This window comes from Manis javanica, chromosome 4 (assembly GCF_040802235.1).
Source record: "Manis javanica isolate MJ-LG chromosome 4, MJ_LKY, whole genome shotgun sequence".
Taxonomy (NCBI): domain Eukaryota; kingdom Metazoa; phylum Chordata; class Mammalia; order Pholidota; family Manidae; genus Manis; species Manis javanica.
In genome coordinates this window covers 46208279-46230642 of record NC_133159.1, presented here as the reverse complement: position 1 = coordinate 46230642, position 22364 = coordinate 46208279, and the positions used below count along the sequence as shown (strand labels likewise).

The window sequence follows — 22364 nt, the reverse complement described above, 5'->3', positions numbered from 1 at the left end:
GAAGGTGACAAAGCAGCCTTCCCTCCAGTGGTGGCACAGCCCCGGTGCCCGTGTGGGCGGCACATAGCAGCTCTTGCCGTCTAATTTCTCACTGTTTGTTCTGTATATAAAATCCTGTATATGGATGTTTAAACAAGGTATCTGTTAGTTAATTCCCTTTTAAAAAACATTGGTAGTTAGAATTTTACTTTTCTAAGAGAAGAAAATATTAAAAGCTGCGGGAGCCCCATTCTCCTTCTGATTCCATTTCAGAGGGGACTTCCTAACAAGGTAACAAGGAACCTGACCAGAGGCTCCCACAAGGTGGATGGGGACCCAGGTACTGTGGTGGCTTCCAGTCCAATCCTCACAAATTATAACCCTAGGAAGTCTTTCCTTTACCCTAGCCTCAGTTTTCTCATCTGGAAAATCTTAGTCTCATCTTCACACAGCTGCCAGAGGCTTTTTCTTTCAAAACTGAAGGTTGTAAGACCAATGCCCTACTTAATCCCCTTCTGGAGGCTCCCCTGGCATGCACAACCCATTGGAGGGTACTGAGCTGGACAGGCAGACTTGTCTTCCTCAGTACCCCACACACTCCAGCGCCCTGGGCTTCCCTCTCTCCCCTCTCTTCCCCATACACCCTGCCTTCCCATAGGTCAGTGCCTCCGCCTACTGGATTTTCTGTTTGTCTTTGCCCTTCCTTTCTCTCTACTTTGAAATACCTTCTCTCCTCCTTCAGGTTCTAGCTGACATGTCACTTCCTCTGGAAATCCTTCCTTCATTCTCCCAGGAAAAATCGACACCTTGTGTGTGTGTATGTGTGTGTGTGTGTAACTAGAATATGGTAGGGGGAAGGCATTCCACTTCTAAGGAAGAGCAAATGCGAAGGGGAATGAGTTTGGAGGTCCTTGGGGCCTGAGAAGAGGCTAATGTTTCTAGTGTTCAAGGAGAGTAGCAGACGGGTCTCTAAACTTAAGGCCTAGGGGCCATGCTCAGGATTTTTGGATTTTATTGAAATATGGTGGGTAGGTTTTGAAAGATTCCATTATACTCTAATTATCTTGCTTTAGGACCATGCCTGCCTTTCCCATTACACTGTGAATTCCCTGAGGCCAACATCAGCCCTTCCACTCCACATCTCTTACTCTTTAACATGGTGGGTATTAGTAAATGTACATTATTTATTAAAAACAAGGGAGAGAGGGATATGTTAATGAACCCAAGCCTGCTAGAAGTTACTTACATCCCTTCTCATTTCCTCCAACTCATAATTTGATAATCCTCCATCTTATAGGTATAAGTTTGGCAGACAGAGTTTATGAAAAAAGCAAGTTTTTATTTGTTGTAGTTTATGTTTATTATATGTACTATATTTTCATTATTTTATGTGCAAAGAATGTTTCTTCTGCAATATTCTTTGGGGAGATAATATGCAAAGAGACCTTCTATTTCACTTTTACTAACGCTTCTGCAGTTTGCTAAATCATCACCTTCAAACCATAGTTTAATTTAATCCACTTTATTGCTTTCCAAAGCATTTCTCATGAGTAAGAGTACATTTCCTGGGTCTTAAAAATAACTGACTCTAAAATAAACAAGTAAAGTTAAATAGGTGTTTTTGTCCCCTTCAGTCCTTTGGTGTTTGTGTGTCTCTCATACCTGAGTAAAGAAACTTTCTGACTTGAGAAGGGGAAAGTATTTCAAAGGGACATAAACCATGTGCTCTAATGAGAAAGGCACTAGACTTGGAATTAGGTGAATGTGGTTCTAAAATCTAGTTCTGCTAGTAATTAACAATGTGAGATCTTGGATGAATTATTTACCATTTTAAAGCTTCAGTTTCCATGTTTATAGCACAGAGGTAATGGTACCTAGTTCATGTTGTGGTTTTAACATCAGTTTTCAATTAAAAAATGTATAAAGTGATTGGCAAATTTCTAACACATATTAAGGGCTAAAGAAATGGAAGCTGTTATTGTTAATAGTTAAAATGCTGCTGCTTTCTGTGGGGTTCCAGTCAAGTTACTGGACTTTTTGTGCCTCTCTATCCTCATCTCTGAAATGGGAATTATGATAACAATCTACACAATAGTTTTGTTGTGTGGATTACATAAGCCAGTACTCATGTCGTGCTTTGGAAGTGCCTAACATATGGTTAAGTCCTCAGTAAATGTTAGCTTCTCTTATTATGAATGTCAGTTGTTACTATGTATGATTTTTCCCTGCTTTCAAATCCCAAATAAAAGTGAATTTTCAGTCTACATGAGGGCAAAGTTTTGACCAAACAAAAATGACAGTGTCAGACACTACCAGCTCCTCACTTATACTGGGATGTGCCTGTAAGTCCAAAATATTTCCAGTCTCCGAATTACCTGAACAATTGCCTTTGTTATAGTAACGGTAATGTTCTAGAGCTCCCACTGACAGTTAGCTTGGTTGACCCCATTGAAAGATGCCTGGTGACTCAAGGTTAAAAATTACCTTAATTAAACAGAATTATCTAGATCCGTATTGGGCTAAGACTGAGAATTATTAAAGCCCTTTAATTAACAAGAGCTTCTCTTCATTATGTTGTCCAAAACTTCATCAAGTGATCAAAAGATGTTTGCTAATCTCCCTGACTCGCCGAGCACCTGCCCACCTCCCTTTGTCACCGCCCTGGTCATCTCCTCCTGCCACCTGATCTACTAAGAGAAGAGATTTGCTGAGACAGGAGCTCAGCAACCTCCCCTCCAGCTGTGGTGTGTGGTTCCATGGTGAGGACGGCTGGCTGAGCTCATGTGGATAAATCTGGCCCCTCAAATAGAGAGCACAGACCCATATGCCAGAAATGCTTTTTAAAGAAAAGCTTTATAGAGGTATAATTGATATGCAATAAATTGCACATATTTAAAGGGTACACTTTGATCCATTTTGACATACACACCCATGTGCAAGCATTACTACAGTCAAAGTAACTAAACATCCATCACTTCCAAAGTTTCCTTGTCCCTTTGTCAGCCCTCCTTCCTGCCCTATCTCCTCCCCCTGTCCTCAGGGAATAACTGCTTTCTGTCACTGTGGATTAGCTTCCATTTTCTACAATTTGATATTGATGAACTCATACAACCTGCACTTATTTTTGTCTGGCTTATTTAACTTGGCATAATTATCTCTTTAAGAGAAACCTGGGCCACACTGGTCACCTACAAAGTGTCTGTGTACTTGGACTATTCCTTGTAGCGGCCACCAGTCATCAAGTGTGTGTGTTACTTAGAGGGGCTGCGTCTGTGCAGCTCTTTAAATCCTCACCGCAATCCTTTATGGCTGTTTCCTGGCCAAAGAAACCAGAGTGAGCCTGGTGGCCCGAAGTAATGCATTTAGGAGGTAGTCTGACTTCGGCCTACTTCTTTCTACCTTGCTAGTAGCTAGAGGCAGTTCAAGCTCTGGTGACAAGCCTGACTCCGCTTTTAGAGGGAACTGTGTCCAGACTTTGGCTGCGGTACCTCCAGCAGTGAGACCTCATGCAAGTTACTTAACTGCTTTCCACCTGAGTTTGATCCTCACTGTAAAAATAGGAATATGATAATATAAGGCCAATATGTTCCTGAAGGATATAAATAAAAGAGTGTATTTATGTGCTCAGCCTTGCACACATGAAGTATCCAATGAGTGTTAGGTCTTTTTATTACTGTTAATGTGTTGTGCTTCCTCAATAATGTCAGTTGAATGAAGGCAGAAAAAGACCCTGTAGTATGCAACAGGCAACCTGTTACTATCAACAGACATTCTGGGCTGAAGAGTGTTTTAAAGAGTGAAAGCAAGAAAAAGAGGACAGAAGGTCATGTTGAACCTTTTGTTGCTATTTTGACCCAGTGGATTATTGCCTAGATTCTCCTAAACTCAGTAAATGTTTAATGAACGAGCAGGCCATGTCAACAGCAGCACCAGCATGATTCAGAGAAGACCAAATGAGGCAAGAGTGTATCATGTCCACACATCTCGTTGAAGGCAGAACTTGGAAAGGCATTTTCTATTCATTAGTTATTTTCTATTCATTATCCTAAGACCTAAGACCCTACAGGTTATTAGACTTTCCACTGTTACTGATTATTATGTGTACAAATAGGCACATGGATGATAAGCTCCTTGTCCTGCCATCTGTCTGTAGGCAAAGCCTCATGGTGTCATATGACTGCATCCTGAATGGTAATTACTGGGGCCAGCGATGGGTGTGGCTGTGTTCCATGGTTTCCTGATGACTGGCTGTAGATGTGCTTCTATCACATTCCCCGTGAAATTGGGTTCACCGCATAGCTCACAGCTGCCACTAACTCCAGGCCAGTGGGTTTCAGATGGTACGAGCATTTGAATCTGACACTGAGACTTGGAGACATGGTAAGGGGGCTGGCTGAGTGAGAAGAAAGAATTAAGTATACCTAACATGTTAGTGGATTTTTTCTTAACAAATACCCAGAGAGGGAAACGGGCTTCTCCAAAGTGGCACAGTGTATCAGAGGAAGCGCCACCTCTGGGCATCACAGAGCAGGATGGTTCTTGCCTCTGTGTACTCATCAAAGCCTTTCCTTTTGCCACTGGCTTTGAGGCATCAGCAGAAGCATAAATAATAAAATATCCAACACTTTCAAGTGGGCCAGTGGCTGTTCTCAGCATTTTGCATGAAATAACTCATTTAACGCTCACAACAACCCTATGAACTAAGAATTCTTATTATGCCCATTTTGCTGATGAAGAACTGGAGGCACAGAGGTGCTGAGTCCCTTGACCATGGCCCTGTCCCTAATGACTGCTGGGCCCAGCATTGGAGCCAGGCTCTGGCTCAAGTGACCATGCTTTTGCTCTGCACTCTGGTATGTCTCATTTAAATGATTTTGTCTGTGAAAATTGATTAATTAAATAATTAAAGAGGGGAAATTCAGAAATCTTTCTGAAGTCCATATAGAAAACATTGCATGGTGGTTTTAAAAACACTGGTGCTTTTAAGAAATTCCTGATAAAGGAACTGTAAAGTCTTTATCAAGGGAGGGCTAACCTGTCCAACCCACATATCATCAACCTTGCTAGAGAAGGGATAAAAAGGCCCCACCTAAAGGCACTGGCACCGTGCAGGTGTAGAGCATGGAACACAGGAATGGCCATGCTCAGCAGGAAAAAGAGGTGCCCAAGCAGAGTAAGGATGATGCTGGTGGTGAAGCTAATGACAGCTCACTCTTACTGAGCACTTGCTATTTGCCAGGTACTGTTCTCCATGCTTTCCCTTGTTTTAACTCATTCAGTCCACAGATAGTAATCTGAAGCCCAGAGAGGTTAAATCACTTATCCAAAGGTACACATCTGGTAAATAAAAAAGGTGGGATTTGAAGCCACATGTGTAGGTCCAGTGCCCGTATTTTTACCACTGCATTCTTAGGACTCTAGCTAGGGTGGCTTGTGTGACCCTAAGAGCAGTTATCACACTTAAGGTTTTGCTCTTGCATTGCTGTGCTATTACTGCAGTATGGTCCTCCATTCAGTTTCACTTCCATCCTACCTTTTGATTCTCACAACAACCCTGAGAGTTCAGCAGGGAAATTAGATCAGCAGGGGTGGCCATTATCCACAAATTAGGAAATTGGGCCTCAGAGTTACTGCCCCATGAGGACCAGGTTTCCTGCCCCCTTTGCTCTGCCACTGGTGCAGGCATTGTGGTACACTCTCAGCCTTTCAAAGGAATGATCCAGCCTTTTGAATAAGAGGAAAATTAATTTTCTACCACAGTTATGGAGGTGTATCTGGTACAGAACTTTGAGTGGAGCCCATTGATCGGTGATCATAAAACATTTAACTTTGAGCAAGGAGAAGAAGGGGAGGATGAGGACAAAGCGTCAACAAGGAGGGAGGCCTTGGGGCTTAGAGCTTTGCCTGAGGAATAATTAAGAGAGCACAGGGCGGTCCTCAAGAAATGAGACAGCAGCACTGGGAGGGTTAATGAACAATGAGACCCCAATGTAGACTCTGCAGTGATTGGGCCCTAATTATTGCTGGTGTGCTGTTTGGAGTCTTAAATCCATTCAAGCATTCCTTACAAATTCTGAGATCTGAAAGCATGCTACAAGTATGAAAACATTGCACCATATTGGGTGCATCCATGTGTGGACATCTCAGATGACGAAAGCATGGCCAGGAAGCTAATGGCTTTTGATAAAATTCATATTCTCAAAGTAGAGAAGTCAAAATCAGGTCCTCAGTGAAGAACACCTATTTTCAAGTTCCTTTCTCATTAGCCTATGTCTGTCATCACTTCTGATTGCCATTATTCTGAGTGGTTGTAACAGCTAACAACTCACCAAATATATACGTAGTTGCATTACTTCATGCTGTCCAGAGTCCTTTGAGGTTGAATAGCTGACATGCACAGTTCCCTTTTTCAGGTGAGGAAATGACAACTCAAGGAAGTTAGAGGACTTGTCCATAGACCTCTACAAATAAGTAGTCTCCAGATCTGAAGTCTCATGTTGAGATCAGATGCTCAGACTTTTGTATCATCAAAACAACTTGTGAGTCTGAAGGATCCCCACATCTACACTTATACCATGAAGTCACTGGAGCCCTCAGCTGGTGATGTAGCATGCACCCCGGGAGACCCCCAGCAGAGAGCATGACTTTCGCTTGCATGTGGTTCTGCTTCTAGTTCCTCCCTTTGGGGTGACCTCTGGATGGTGGGTCTTCTATCCTCTGCACATTCATTTTAGGTCTGCTCAATTTGGGCAATAAAGACTTGTGGCAGTAGTTGAATTGTTTCCTATGGGGGGAAAGTCTGAATGGGCATCTTACAGAAGACAGAGCAGTCTCAGGAATTACTGTGTCTTCCTGAGATTCCTTTCACATGGAGCTGGAACATTTTCTTGAGAACAAGTAGGACAGTTTTAAGGGCTTGAAGACCCAGATTCTGATCCTGGGTCTGCTGCTTTCTAGCTGTGTGACCTTGTTGAGATCACTCCACCTGTCTGCACCTGAGTTTCCTCATCTATAGAATGTGGTTTATAAAGCCAATTTATAAAGCTGTGCTTATTAAGAAGATTGAATGAAACATCCTTATGGCATGGGAAGCACTTTGCACATACTGATTATAGTTGATGCTGGCTTCTTCTCTAATTGCCTCGGCTACTCTTCTGTAAAGCCATGGCTCTCAAAGGGTGGTCCCTGTGCCAGCAGATCAGCCTCATCTAAAAATTGGTTAGAAACTCAAATTCTCAGGCCTCTACTCCAGACCTATGGAATTAGGAACTCTGGGAAATGGGTCAGTAATCTGTTCTTAAGAAACCTTCTAGGTACAAGTAGTGACTCTATGCCATCTTACTATGCTGATGGACAGTGACTGTAATGGGGTATGTGGACGGGACTTAATAATGGGGTAAATCTAGTAACTACAATGTTGCTCATGTGATTGTATATTAATGATACCAAAATAAAGACATAAAAAACCCCTACCTAGTGGTATTTATTATACACATAAAAAAAAAGTGAAACCTTCTAGGGGATTCTTATACACCCTCCAGTTTGAGAACCACTCTCAAGTGGCCTTCCTTTTGGGGGGCTCTGCTCCTGTTTCCATATATCAAGCATGGGTGGACATTGATTTGAAAATTTTAGCTCAGGTTCCTGGCTCTCCGCCTAACACCAAATTCTGTTCAGTCCTACCATCAGCTGCTGTACTGCTGAGTATCCTGCAGGATCTCTACGGCGATGACGTTATGGCAGTTTCATTTTGTTTATTTTTTTCCCTGTGCTATTCTCTGCCAACAAATGTTGAAATACTTCTAAGAACTGACCTAGTTCTGCCGTTTGGACAGACCCCTTGTCTTCTTAATTGCTCTCCTGTTTGCCATCTTGGAATGCCTGTACCCATCCATCCAGTCTCCTCTCTAGATGATTGGTGGATAGGCCTCATCAGTGATAATGTGGTAGCAACTTTTATCTCCAGGCTTGACATTGTGACCTTCCTGCCCTTTGTCTGTCAGAGATGACAGGGCATTTGGAAAGCAGGTGGCAAGAGCTCAAGAGAATCTATTAGGGTTAGTGATTCCTGCAAAACCATTTGTGCCAGACAAGATTGCTTACAAATAACTCCTGTCTGCACAAACCAGGGTCTGTTATCCACTAATTATTTTTGGATTAGGAAGGGCTAACAGGACTTGGCCTTGGAAGGTCAGAATAATTTGAGTGGATAACTAGGTTGCAACATTCCCCAGGGAAAAGAAAGATCTGCAAGAATAAGCTTTCAGCACTTTGATTGAAAGGAAATCATGTTCTTGTTTTTCTCTGATAAATGTTGATAAAAGACTGCCTTTATATGATTTTCCAAATGTCAACTCTTATGTCTTATGGTGGGACCGCACGGAAGATGATGCTCTGACATCAGCCTCAAGTTCTTTATGGGAGAAAAAGCAGATTGCAAGGGACAGGAGAGGAGTTAGAAGGGCTGATGACTAGGAGGCGACCACGGTCATTCAGAAGACAGTAACAATGGCCATGATTAAGGCCATAGAGTAGGGGTTCAAGTGGAGTCCAGTAAGCTTAAATTTGAATTTCTGTCCCCCGCAACCATCACCCCTTCTCTGAGCTAGGAGACCTTGGGCAATTTCCTTAACTTTTTGAGGCTCCATTTGATGATTTCCAAACTGAGAGAAACTAAATACATAACCATCCCTAACAGCATCACTGTGAATATTAAGTGAGATACTTTTAAAGATGATCTATTTTAGCAAAGTACCTGGTACCCAGTAAGAGACTCACCTCTTATTATTTTTATTGAAATAGTGATCACAAGTTAACATGGTGGGTGAGGCAAAGAGTAAAGTCTAGGACTAGGATTCTCTCTTGAGTCACCAGTTAATGAAACAGTTTTTAATAATGAGAGAAATAAAATTGAAGAAAAACCAAAGACCAGGAGAAGCAGTGTAGATGTGATATAAATGCACTGGAGATTGTTACTTTGGAGATCACACACACTCACACATGCACATGCATGTACACACACACACACAGCCTCTTTGATGAAGACATCAGCTAAATGAGGTGTGCAAATATCCAAGTGACAGTGCTCTGTGCCTTTTCTCTGTGTCATTATGAAATACTGTCCAATTAGCTGTGAGCCAAATTCTGATCTTGCTTATTTCCATTAGTCTGGTATACTTTTTCCTCCTCAGAGCCCCATTTATATATATATATATATATATATATATATATTTTTTTTTTTTTTCCCCTGTCTTCTCCTGTAGGTTACACACATTGAGCCATTATCATGTAGTGATGACTTATGATGAAAATTTCCAATTCTGAGTATCAATGGTCAAATGCATTTAATTGGATGGTAACTCTAAGCAAATTGTGAGATGGATTATCAGTGAGATAGTTTGCCTAAGAGGTCTCAACAACCTACTCAGGCAAAGCCTTTGGTGGCAACAGGGCCAGCCTGCCTGGTTTAGCATGGGCAGCAGGGCGGAGATTGCTTGATCTAAAGAGAACCTCTCTGTCCTGTGGGGTCTCCATCTCTGTCTCTGTCTGTCTCTCCTACAACGGGAAGCCGTGATCCCGTCAATGCTGAGAGAACAGCTGGGATTAGCTAGGCAGTTTACAACTTCTTAAGTGGATACAAAATAGCTGGGAAAATGAGGGATATTAGATATTTTTCTAAACAATTCTAAATGGCCCTTCTTTTTTCCTCCTTTTGGTAAAGAGCCAGACGGACTTTGAGTAGAATCCCAGCTCTACCAGTTACTGAGCAAGTAATTTTTGGCAAGTCCATCTCTTTTTTAGCCTTAGTTTTGTCTGTTATTAAGTGAAGATAAGAACATATACATATGTAAGTTCCATATATTTGCAGAATCTTCCCTGAGCTCAAGCCTCAGTTAGATGTGCCAGCTCTACCTAGACTTTTCCTGTCATAGGGTTTTGCATATTTGCTTAGAATCAGTGATGTTTCTATCACTATTGATATCACTGTTGTTGTGTTACCACTTTATCCCCAGCTGCTTTCCAAGTGCCCATGATACAGTAGATGCTCAGTAAATGCTGGCTGAGTTGAATTAAATAGTATGTATTTGAGAAATTGCTTTACCTTGCCACTGTCACATGCTTATTAGTCATCTACAATCTCAAGAAATGCCCGTTGTAAGATTCCTCCTCTGCAAAATTTCAGCAGTCCTTTGAATTTGTTGACCACTTTGTTTCGTATCTGTGATGCTATTGGCAGTATACAGGTCTTACACAGCTCAAGGGGCCAGCTGAAGCTCAGCAAGGAGATGTCAGGTCTCCGTGGTCACACAGTTAGTAGTTCAGGGAGCTGGGATCTGAACTCAGACTGGCATGACTCTGCAGCTCATGTTCACTGGACTCCACCCTCTGTCTCCCGAGCCCTCTCTTAGGTTTGCTCCAAGATTCATCCCCATTGATTTTCCTGCTAACACTCTTTACTGCTTCTATATTGATTGCACGGACTAAGTTGATATGTTCAGACATAGCATAATAGGGCTTGCTCAGCCTTTGAAGGCAAGGGCCCTCTGACTTGGAGATCAGAGAAGCCCACCTCTTTCAAAGATACACATGATCAATTCGATAAATTTGGCTAATTGTTTTTGGCAGTGGCCACTGATGCACCTGTGTGAACGGAGGGGGGCTTTTTTCTTTTCAAATACAGTTTATAGTTCTGGCTTTATGCATGTTTACTTAATGGTGCTATTCTTTACTGGAATGTTCCTTGTGAGCATTTCTAGCTTACTCCCCAGCCCCGACTTAGAGATGTCAGAGGACAAGGTAGCAAACCACTTATGGCCCTGTCAGCCCTGAGGGAGGTGGGCTGTCTGAGAGGTGGCCATGTGCCCCATATTTCCTAGGAAGGTCTCAGGATTCAGTATCCTCTCCAGGAGCCACAAATACATTAATATCCAGTACATATCCTTTTAAGAATGATATGTAACTTTCTACATAAAATGTGATGCCTTATAGTAACATGCTGTTTTTTTTAATACTGCATCTGTTACAAAGACTTGTGAGGGATTTATTGAGAAGCCTATGTTATAAGGAATGTTATTTAGATGGCTGAGATGAAAACAAGGGAATATATGACAGGTAAAAATCATGCAATAAGATCCTATTGTTTGTTTGGTGTGGGATCCAGATTTGATTCTGAGCTTCCTAGTGGTCAAAAGGAAAAAGACCAACAAAATTAGTTTTAAGATTCACAGTGTCTATAAAACACAAACAAGTTGGTCTGGGGAATCAGGCATGTGCTGCCTTTAAACTATGTGTATGTTTTAAAATCATATGTACAATAAGAAGTTTTTAACTGCTTTCACTTAAAAAGTAGAAAATATACATCCTGGGCTCTTTCAGATCACAACATTTTTGGAGAATAACAATGACCATCAAAAATTGACACTCCAATACAAAATGGAAATCAAGCAGCCTTGAGCTAAGTTTCTAGGAATTTTCAAGACCTCTTCGGCTGACCATGTGTTATTTGCTTAAAGAGTAACTGCCATTCCTTATGTAATTTGAGCAAAGTAGTTAACTTCCCAGAAAAATATCCTAAGACTTCTGGCAGGCCTTCACTTGGAATACAGTATGTCCTTTCTACACTAATAAAACTTAACTAATTATAAAATTCTTGAAGTTAGGTACTGGAAGAAAAATGTTTTGCACACTTTACAAATAATATGCCTCTGTGGGGTGAATGCTGACTTGTGCATTTCAGGTTTTGGCCTATTTGGATATTCATAAGGGTCCCTCTTTGCTGATTATGTCAGCATAACCTCTTTATTGAATTATGGATTGGGTATTTAATCAAGGCCTGTGCCTTATTATTAGCATGTAACATTCCATTGTTTCAGTGGAAAATGGGATGTGTAAAACCTGCTTCGCATGAAAATCTATTGGTCCTCTAATAAACACTGTTTTATAGTGCACTCTTTTATATCCCTATAACCCTTATCTGCCAGAGAAGTGAGAACAGTATGAACACACCTCACGCTGATGGATTGGGGCAGTGCTTCTGTCAAAGTGGTGGCCAGCTGCGACTGTGTGTGGGTTTTTATGAGTTCGCTATTCCTGTATTAATCCTGGGCTCAAGGGTTGGGGCCCTTTTTGAAGAAACGCCCATATATATTATAGTAAGCTTGTATTCTCATGTAATTGTTCAGTGAGGAGGTTTGATTTAGTTTCATACTTCTAATTACTTGATTGCTCTGTAAACTTGTATAGGACACTTAAAACACTATTGCTTGGACCCCAGTCTCAGATCCACCTGGTCTAAGATTCCCTAAGTGGTCCCTTGCTTCTGTTTCTCTCCATGAGTTCCCACTTCTCTGTCTACTAGTTTGTGCCCTAGTTTAATTGTCTGTATTCCTTCAGTATCTAAGCCTTTCTATGCCTGTCATGCTGTTCACACCCTGCAGTCTTGGTGTCCTTCCTAAAACCCAAGCTCAATCACATATGTTTAGAACCCTCAGCAGTTCCCTGTCATCACAGGGCTCCTCATGATCTAGTCCCCACCTGCTTCTCTAGCTTCTGTTTGTACACTAACAGTTTGCATTTTATCATCCAAAATTAAATACCTCCAAGGCAATCCTAAAGAACTTTCTGTGATGATGTAAATGGTCTATATCGTAGCCGGTAGCCACATATTCCTGTTAAGCACTTGAAATGAGATTGGTGTGAAGAGAGCCAATTGTTTATTTTTTATTTATTTTTAATTAATTCAAATTAAATAGTATATGTACTAGTGGCGACCACATTGGACAGTGCAGTTCTAGATTCTGAATATACTGTCCTACATCTTTGTACCTTGGTTGGCTCAAGTTTATCTCTTTCAAGAATGTTCGTTCCTGTGTTCTTTTTGAAGAAAAATCCTACCTGTCCTCTAAGATTAGCTCAGCTATTCCTTCCCCCACCAAAAACATCCTTCCCTGCCTGAGACTAGATTCAGGGCTGCTCAGCCTAGTACTCACCTCCGCCATGGAGCCCATCATATATTTTACTTTTAGATCATACCATCTCTTGCCTCTGTCTTTTTACTTCCATTCCTCCCTTAAAAATTAAGGTCCTCCAGGGTAGGAGCTAATTCTCTCCTCCTGGTATCCCAAGAATATAGAACAGGACCTGCTGGCCCCCACATAAGGAGAGGCCTTATGATACAATGTAAACTGAACAGACAGTTCTGTCTCCAGCCCACTGTCTGCTTATCAACTCCACAGCTTTGGCCAAATCCACCTGGCTGAGCCTTAGTTTTTTCACCTGTAGATGGGGCATTAAATTCCTCCATTTTCAAGAGATGATGAGGATTACTGATAATACACATCAAGTACCCAGAACATGACAGATGCTCAGTAATTGGTAGCTGCTGTTATCAGGTGTTCTGTGAATGTCTGAGGCTTTACCGCTATCATTCCTCAGGTACTTGAGTGCTTCTCAGTGTTTTAAATACTTGATTAGCAATGTAGCACTAACTCTTTACAATGACCCTGATAAGCAGTGGCGACTCTACTCATTTCACAAGTGAAGTTTTCACTCCACAGCAGGGAAGTGACTTGGGTCGGATTCGAACCCAACTTGCCTGAATGCAAAGCCCATGCTAGACTTCTTCACCTCTGCTCTCACGTGTATCTGTACTTAATTCCAGGTAGCAGTGCACCTATTCAGTTAAAACAAATCACAGGGGAGAATTATTTTAACACAGCCAACAGAATTTCCCTGAAGTGGTTGATTTGGGAGACTGCATATTGCATTCCTTGTACAGTATTTCCATTCCCTGTTTGCAGTTTTTAGGTAAAGAGATAAGAAAACACTTAATCCATTCTCTCAATTAGGTTGTGTAATATATTGTCATGGGCATTTTTAAGATAAGTGTTCAATGATAGTGTTGTGAAATGCGTTGATCAGCTGCATCTCAGAAGTGTCATTGATTATTAGGTCTGTAAAGCAGAAAGACTGCTGGTATCTGGTCCTTGGAGGACTCAAACTCAAAAAGGTTTTGAAGGCAGCTCGTAGGACCATCAAGTCATGGTTTCACTTTCCTCATCTGTACAATGAGCCTTGCTTGCTTTTGAAGAGGTTCAGCTAGAACCTGGATCCTGGGCCCTTTTATTGACAACCCTGGGTTCCTTCACCTACAGCTTGTTTTTGTTTTCTGAACATCACTGTCTTCCCTGCCATGTTTATTGAATGTCTGTTGCATAAAGGCACTGGGTATTATGGGCACTGGGTTACCTGATCTGGAAAGACAACCACCACTGAGATAGAGCTAGATGGTTGACATTAGGCCAGAGGACAAAGATAAAATGCCCCCCTTTCCCCCACAGTATTGACCAACATTTATGGTAAGTAGCATTTGCCATACCTAAGAGCCCTAGTGTGTGTGTATGTATACACAAGCCTAGGCTTGCTGGATGGATCTGAATCCTAAGAGAAGGTCCAGTAACTTCTTTATCCTATAGTAATGTATATATACAGAGAGAAAGAGAGAGAGAGAGTAACTTGTTTATCCTAACCACAGCCCTGTGCATTGAGTACTAATATCCCTATTTTATAACTGGGAAAATAAACACAGAGAGACTGTGTAATTTGCCCAAGATCTCACAGCCAGTAAGTGTTAGATCTGGGACTTGAACCCAGGTAGTCTGGCTTCAGAGTCTTTGCTCATAACTTAAGAGCTATACTACCTTCCCATTTTTGTACAGATGATTATATTGTAATATAATGAGGTCAGATGGGATAAGTGATATGTGTGGTTCTCAAACTAGCCTACATCACGTTTCCTAAGATTAACAAAGAACATGGCACTACATCAGCCTAGGCTTGCTGAATGGATCTGAATCCTAAGAGAAGGCCCAGAAAATGATATGCTTTAAAAAAGAGTCTCCATAAAATTCATATAGGCAGACAAGTTTGGGCATCACTACCATGAGAAAAAGCACTAAGTGCTATGAAGATGCACTTGAAGGAGTGAGTGAAAGGTTAATTTTTCTGCAGAAGGGTTGGTGAAAGAGAGATGGTGTTAGGAGTACTTGGTATTTGAGCTGGGTGTTAAAAGATGAACATTGGTTAGCTTGGTTTCTTCCATGGGAATAAACCTGGATCATGCCTGGAATGTAATACGCACTCAGAAAAGAAACAGCCAGAGAGAGAGAAAGAGACTTTGTACTTGCATTTCCATGAAAGTGTATGTATGGAACTTGGTGACATAATTTGTCACTGTTAACCCAGGACCAGAATTGGTATAAAATACCTTGTCCAATATGGCATGGTTTCAAGGCCTCCACAGAGTTTCTTCAGAAAATCTTTACCAATCTGTCCACAAACCTTGAAATTTCTCAAAGTTCTGCCTTTCAGTTAAAGTCTTTGCTTGCAGCTGAAAAACAGAAAGTCCCAGGTTGCTGACACATTAAAACATTAAACATTAACATTAGCAGTGCAGCTGCTTTAACCTTTAATGCATATGCCCCTGGGGACATATCAGAATTGAGGGGAGGGGGTGTTGTGAAAATTGTAATTAGCCCAAATAAGTTCTGGGTTAAAACTAATTGAGAAAATGGAGTGAAAATGGTCTTACATTGGGGGAAGGGAAAAGTGGAGCCTAGGGGACAGGAGGACAAGACACTGATCACCCAGTTCCCTTTGCTTTGCTCTAAGACTGGCTTGATCATTTCCAAGTCAAGTTTGTAAACAAAGTTGTTCTTGGAGCCTATAAAAGAGCAGAAGTGAAGATTTATAGCTTAAAAGGAGGATTAACACATTCGCCAGAGTGTGAACAGTGTGTGTTAAAGAAGAGGTTCTTGCAGGATTGCTATTTTCTTTTTCTTTCCTCTTTTTACCCCCTCAACTAGGACAAAATGAACACAGAAAAAGAACATTAATTCTAAAACACCAGAACTGGTTTGTGAAAATTGGCACGCTGCTGTAATCCTCTGTTTGACAGATTAATATCCTAAGGGTCAGTGTTCACCATCTGTCCCAATGTTTTTCTTATTTAAATAGTGCTTTTCCTTACTACATGTAAAAACAAGCCATTGTAAATTACTAGAAACTTACAAGAAACCCAAACTTCATATTGCCTGCACACACACACACACACACACAGTAAAAAGAGAGGGCAAAAAACTTTACTTCAATAGCTAATCATTGTCTCAAGTATACAAAAATGTTTCAAGTATTTTTTTAAAAAGATTTTACCATTTTCCCCCCTGGCTTTTAAAGCAGTACAAGTGAGGAGGCAAGGTGATTTATTTTGATGATCTCAGTAATAAAAGCTCAAGGGGAAAATTGGTTCATAGTGAATACAGCCACTTTTCATTAAATGCAGCTAAAGGCCTAAGATTGAATCTGAAATGGAGACTAGATCTGCCATTTGAATCAGCGACAAATACACAATTTGCATTGGACATACATTCTCATAGGGTCATGTTAAGAATGCAGCAGGCAGAGAACGAAAATTAAATTGACTTCTCACCTATTGTTGTCCCTCCATGAGCTCTGGTCTCTGGAAGTCATTAATGGCTGCAGGTACAAAGGATGGTATGTAGCCCTTTGGGGTTTTCCCAGTCACTGAGATATTTAGCAGATTGCTGCTTTAGGCCTTGATCCGCCGTCCACCTTGGCTGCACTGGAATCTCCTTTAAGTAAAAGCAGCAGGGGCTTCTTTTAGCACCACAGCCTGGAAGAGCAGCCCTACATCATTAAATGAGGTGTCCAGGCTTTGCCTCTAATCCACCCCAAATCCCAGGTGCCCGTTTGCTGCATGGAGTCTGAATATGAAATTACAGGATTTCTAAATGAGTCTGAAATCTGATGATACTCTCTTCCTCAAACTTAAAAAAAAAAAACCTTTATTTCTCCCTTATTAAAAGTAACCTAAATAAACTAATTGCTATTAGTTAAAGAAAACCTTTAAAATGTCATATATATATATTTTATATTTTTCTTTCTCAACTATCCTTTAATCTCTAGAAGGTGGAAAGAGGGCTGGGAGCTGCTCTCCATTTTTGTACCTAATAGGTGCCACACACTGTGTTAGATGTGTTATGTATATACCTTTTTTCCCCAGTATTTTATTGTGTAACATAATAAAGATACATAAAATAGAATAATGAATAAAACATTGGTGGAAAGCCTAATGAATGATTTAAAAATGAACACCTCAAACACATACCAAATCAAGACATTGTAACATAACAAGCACACCACAATTTCCCCACGTCCCTTCTCAGTCATAATCACTTCCTCCTCTCTAACAGAAACTCTCCTGTATGAGACTTACTTCCTTGATTTTCTTCATAGTTTATCTACAAATAAATAAAATCATAAATTAGTTTCATTTTGTCAGATTTTCAATTTCATATAAATACAAGAACACAGTGGTATATTCTGTTCTGCTTATCTCCTTTAGCACAGCTTATATTTGTATGATTCATCTACATTGTTGCATGTAATAAAATACTTTAGTGTTCATTTTTTTTATCTTGTTATCATTAATATACAATCACATGAGCAACATTGTGGTTACTAGATTCTCCCCATTATCAAGTCCCCACCACATACCCCATTACAGTCACTGTCCATCAGTGTAGTAAGATGGTATAGAGTCACTACTTGTCTTCTCTCTGCTATACTGCCTTCTCTGTGCCCCCTGCATGTTATGTGTGCTAACTGTAATGCCCCTTATTCCCCTTACCCCTCCCTTCCCACCCACGCCTCAAGTTCCTTTCCCTTTGGTAACTGTTAGTCCATTCTTGGGTTCTGTGAGTCTGCTGCTGTTTTGTTCCTTCAGTTTTTCCTTTGTTCTTATACTCCGCAGATGAGTGAAATCGTTTGGTACTTGTCATTCTCCACCTGGCTTATTTCACTGAGCATAATACCCTCTAGCTCCATCCATGTTGTTGCAAATGGTAGGATTTGTTTTCTTCTTATAGCTGAATACCATTGTGTATATGTACCACATCTTCTTTACCCTTTCATCTACTGATGGACACTTAGGTTACTTCAATTTCTTGGCTATTGTAAATAGTGCTGCAATAAACATAGGGGTGCTTATGTCTTTTTGAATCTGAGAACTTGTTTTCTTTGGGTAAATTCTTAGGAGGGGAATTCCTGGGTCAAATGGTATTTCTATTTTTAGTTTTTTGAGGAACCTCCAAACTGCTATCCACAATGGTTGAACTAGCTTACATTCCCACCAGCAGTGTAGGAGGGTTGCCCTTTCTCTCCATCCTTGCCAGCATTTATTGTTCTTAGTCTTTTCTATGTTGGCCATCCTAACTGGTGTGAAATAATATCTCATTGTGGTTTTAATTTGCATTTCTCTGATAATTATCTATGTGGAGCATCTTTTCATGTGTCTGTTGGCCATCTGAATTCCTTCTTTGGAGAAGTGTCTATTCATATCCTCCACCCATCTTTTAAAAGGGTTATTTGCTTTTTGGGTGTTGAGGTGTGTGAGTTCTTTATATATTTTGGATGTTAACCCCTTGTCAGATATGTCATTTAAAAATATATTCTCCTATACTGTAGGTTGCCTTTTTGTTCTGCTGATGGTGTCCTTTGATGTACAAAAGAAGCTTTTCATGATGATGTAGTCCCATTGGTTCATTTTTGCTTTTGTTTCCTTGTCTGGAGAGATATGTTCATGAAGAAGTTGCCCATGTTTATGTTCAAGAGATTTTTGTGTATTTTTTTTTCTAAGACTTTTATGGTTTCATAGCTTACATTCAGGTATTTGATCCATTTTGAGTTTACTTTTATGTATGGGGTTAGACAATGATCCAGTTTCATTCTCTTGCATGTAGGTGTCCAGTTTTGCCAACACCAGCTATTAAATAGGCTGTCATTTCCCCATTGTATGTATATCCATGGTTCCTTTATCATATATTAATTGACCATATATGCTTGGGTTTATATCTGGGCTCTCTAGTCTGTTCCATTGGTCTATGGGTCTGTTCTTGTGCCAGTACCAAATTGTCTTGATTACTGTGGCTTTGTAGTAGGGCTTGAAGTTGGGGAGTGTAATCCCCCCAGCTTTATTCTTCCTTCCCAGGATTACTTTGACTATTTGGGGTCTTTTGTGGTTCCATATAAATTTTAGAACTATTTACTCTAGTTCATTGAAGAATGCTGTTGGTACTTTGATAGGGATTGCATTGAATTTTTAGATTGTTTTAGGCAGGATGGCCATTTTGACAATATTAATTCTTCCTACCCATGAGCATGGGATGTGTTTCCATTTATTGGTATCTTCTTTAATTTCTCTCATGAGTGTCTTGTAGTTTTCAGAGTATAGGTCTTTCACTTCGTTGGTTAGTGTTCATTTATTTTTATTGAAATTTAGTATTCTGTTATATGAATATGCCATAATTTTTAAAATCCATTCTATGACATCTGGGCTTAGAACTCCTTAGTATAATGTTAGTATAACCATTCTTTTAAAACATAGGCTGGTACATGTAAGCTTGCATTTCGGTGGGATGGGATTGCTGGGTCAGAAAGTGTGTATATCTTTAGCTGTAAGTACATTATGTACATTTTCAGCTTTATTATGTATTACCAAATTTTCCCAAAGTGATTGGTTCAGTCCCCAATCCTGGCAACAGTTCATGTTGGTCCATGCCTTTGTCAACACTTGGTACTTCCAGACTTTTACAAGTTTTTTCATCTATGATCATATTTATTTCTACCATACTCTTCCAAGGAAAAGAGTCAGAGCCCCATTTTACAAGTAGGGACGGTATAGTCTCAATTTTGAAAAAGATGCCATAAAACTCATAAAGCATGAGGGAGATATAAAAAGGACTGAGTCCATAACTAAATAGGTCAGATACCTTCATTTTAGCCCTATACTGTGAGTTGAGGGGAGTACAGAATCTGTGACACCTAAACACCAGATATATCTTGTATTTTACTGCTTTGGAAGTAAAAATCTCTAAGAATGACATGTGCTTTGGTCAGTATAGAAAAATAAATTGTTAAATAACATAACTAAAACAAAATAAAAATAATGATGTTGGTAATACCTCTGTCTACCTTTTATGGAATGCTGATTCTGGACCAGACACTGAACTGAGCAGTTTCCATAAATTGTTCCCAGTGCACTTTGCCATGGCTGTGTGCTTCAGAGTTCGTGAGTGATATGTGGCAAGGTGAAGACCGGGTTTGCAGAGTTGTGGGAATTGTTATATTGCTTGAGGGTCTGGATGTCTGTGTCCAGTTCTACATGGACATTGTGCATAAAGTTCACATTAGAAAAGTAAAGTGCCCCTATGACCTTGTTACTTGTACGTTTGCCCCAGAGGTCTCGGATCGTCAAGATACACTGTCCCTACCTTACAAAATGAGCTCTCTTGCAAATCTTTGCCCATAAACAGAAGGATCCGGATTTCACACTCAATCCTTCCCATTAGTGAAGTAGAACAGGCAGGCAAACAACAGAGATTTTACATATTGTCTGCCAAGGAAAGAGTGTAATATTCTAAAACAAGATTGGGATTATGGTGGAGTTTTTGTTGAACATAGGATACTTCTCTATAACACTGGTTAATGCTGAAACTAAAATGCCAGAACTCCAAGGAGACCTGAGAATACTCCTACCCTAACATACATCTTCTTGTTTGACCCTTACAACAATCCCATGGAGTAGATATACCATTACCACATTAGATTGTGGGGGGGTGGTCTTTGCTAGGGAAAGGTTAAGGACCTTGCCCAAAATCACACAGATAGACTGTGACAAAGTCTACATTCCAGGTCTATCAGTATTTCTCTCCCCTGCTATGCTGTAATGCTTCCAGTCAGGAATAAAAAATCAAACCAGGAAATTCAGCCTGTTCAGGATATCAGCATGGTATCTGGCTTTCCTGAGAGTGAGGCTTTCCTGAGTTTGTCATTGTGCTAGGTTTTTAACTGTCAAGTATTTGACATTGTGCAATAGTATTTTAAAGAATTCTGTGAGCAGAGAGCAAGCACCTACCTCATCTGGAATCTGTACAAGAAGACCATGACCTTTCTGTGAGAGTCCTCCAAGTTGGGCCATTGTTATGCTATTTTGGGGCCCTGTTAGTTCAGTGTGTATATGTTATGTAAATGGTTAATATTTTTCTAATGTTCAGCAAAGAGCTACATGCAAAGGCTGTAGTTGTAATTTGAATGTAATTTTTTTGTGGTGATATAAATATGACTCTATTTGAAGTGGGTTGAATTAGAAAACTCATGAATAAATGCTTTGACATAATCAGAATTATATAGCAAGGAATTGACCTACTTTGCAGGAAGACTCCTCTGGAGTTCCTTAGCTAATAGTGTGTTAACCCAACAGAGAAATCTTTCTGCTAATAGCACTTAGCAGAGAAGATTGAAACCTGTAGTTGGTCAGGTAATCCCCAAAAGAATCATTTAAAGTCTGGGATGATTAAAAAAATGACTCATACCTTCTTTTAAATTTTATTTCAACTGAAAATATGTAATAAATGTGCATCAATTTATTGATCTTTTGATGTCAGCATAAGGACTTTCTTGGCCTTAGAATACAGTCTTGCTAATTGGAATGCTGTGTGCTCTTCTAATAAAGTCCATGTCTGTAAAACATCTCTGATTTTCCAGTTTTTTTTTTTTTAAGTGTCATGAGGATTTAAAAACACTTGTGAAGAAACCAGACTTTTGGGTCCCTGTGCTTTTTCACTTAATTGTTTGTTGTTTTTGCTGCCCTTTCTTTTTACAACTTGCCCCCCACCTTTTTTTTTATTATTTCCAAATACTGAACTTCATCTTCATAGAAATAACAACTCCCTTTCTTTTTGTCCTCATGTTTCACTGGTATATGTAATATTTCATAATTATGTATTTAACAACAAGTATAACTCAGATAAACAGGTTTGGGAACCAAAGTATGGGATTCTTGGAAAATATCGTAACTTAATGGAATCGCACAGAAATCAAGTAGCGTACCTGGCATTAAGTGTTCAGAATGAAGCCAGCATGAGATAGCGAGAAAAGCCAGTCCAACACATTGGTTAGCTTAACAGGCTGTCTCGTGCATGTCTCCTACCGAGTTGTTCTGAGGATTCCTGATATAGGAAGTAACCCATGTAAATAATGTGACTAACATAAAAAAAGGGACAGCTACATAGTGGGATTTCAGAAAATTATAGCTTAACTTTTTTCTTTTTTTCTCATCCCTGGCAATCCAATCATTGTTATCAAACCAATGGATTGTTACCATTGGTTTGAATCTTCAGTTTTTCCACTAGGCTGTAAGCCTGCTGGGTGTAAAGGAGATGTTCTAGTCATCTTCCTCTCTTTCCATTCTGTCACCTAGCATCTCATAGGCCTTCTGAAAATGTGTTTTATTTCACTGTAGTCAAGAC

The 22364-nt window shown here is 40.1% G+C and overlaps 1 protein-coding gene and 1 long non-coding RNA gene across 9 annotated transcripts in view; one reads left to right on the top strand and one right to left on the bottom strand.

Moving 5' to 3' along the window:
- Nucleotides 1–16739, bottom strand: part of LOC108400124 (uncharacterized) — a 28403-nt gene extending 11664 nt beyond the window's left edge. Inside the window, exons 1-2 of the long non-coding RNA XR_001853815.3 lie at nucleotides 16466–16739; nucleotides 15245–15367 (exon numbers count right to left, since the gene is read on the bottom strand). This is a non-coding gene — a long non-coding RNA (uncharacterized lncRNA). The remainder of the gene's footprint in view (nucleotides 1–15244; nucleotides 15368–16465) is intronic.
- DAB1 (DAB adaptor protein 1) overlaps nucleotides 1–22364 on the top strand; it is a 405590-nt gene that overhangs the window by 212486 nt on the left and 170740 nt on the right. The gene's annotated exons all lie outside the window — the stretch shown is intronic.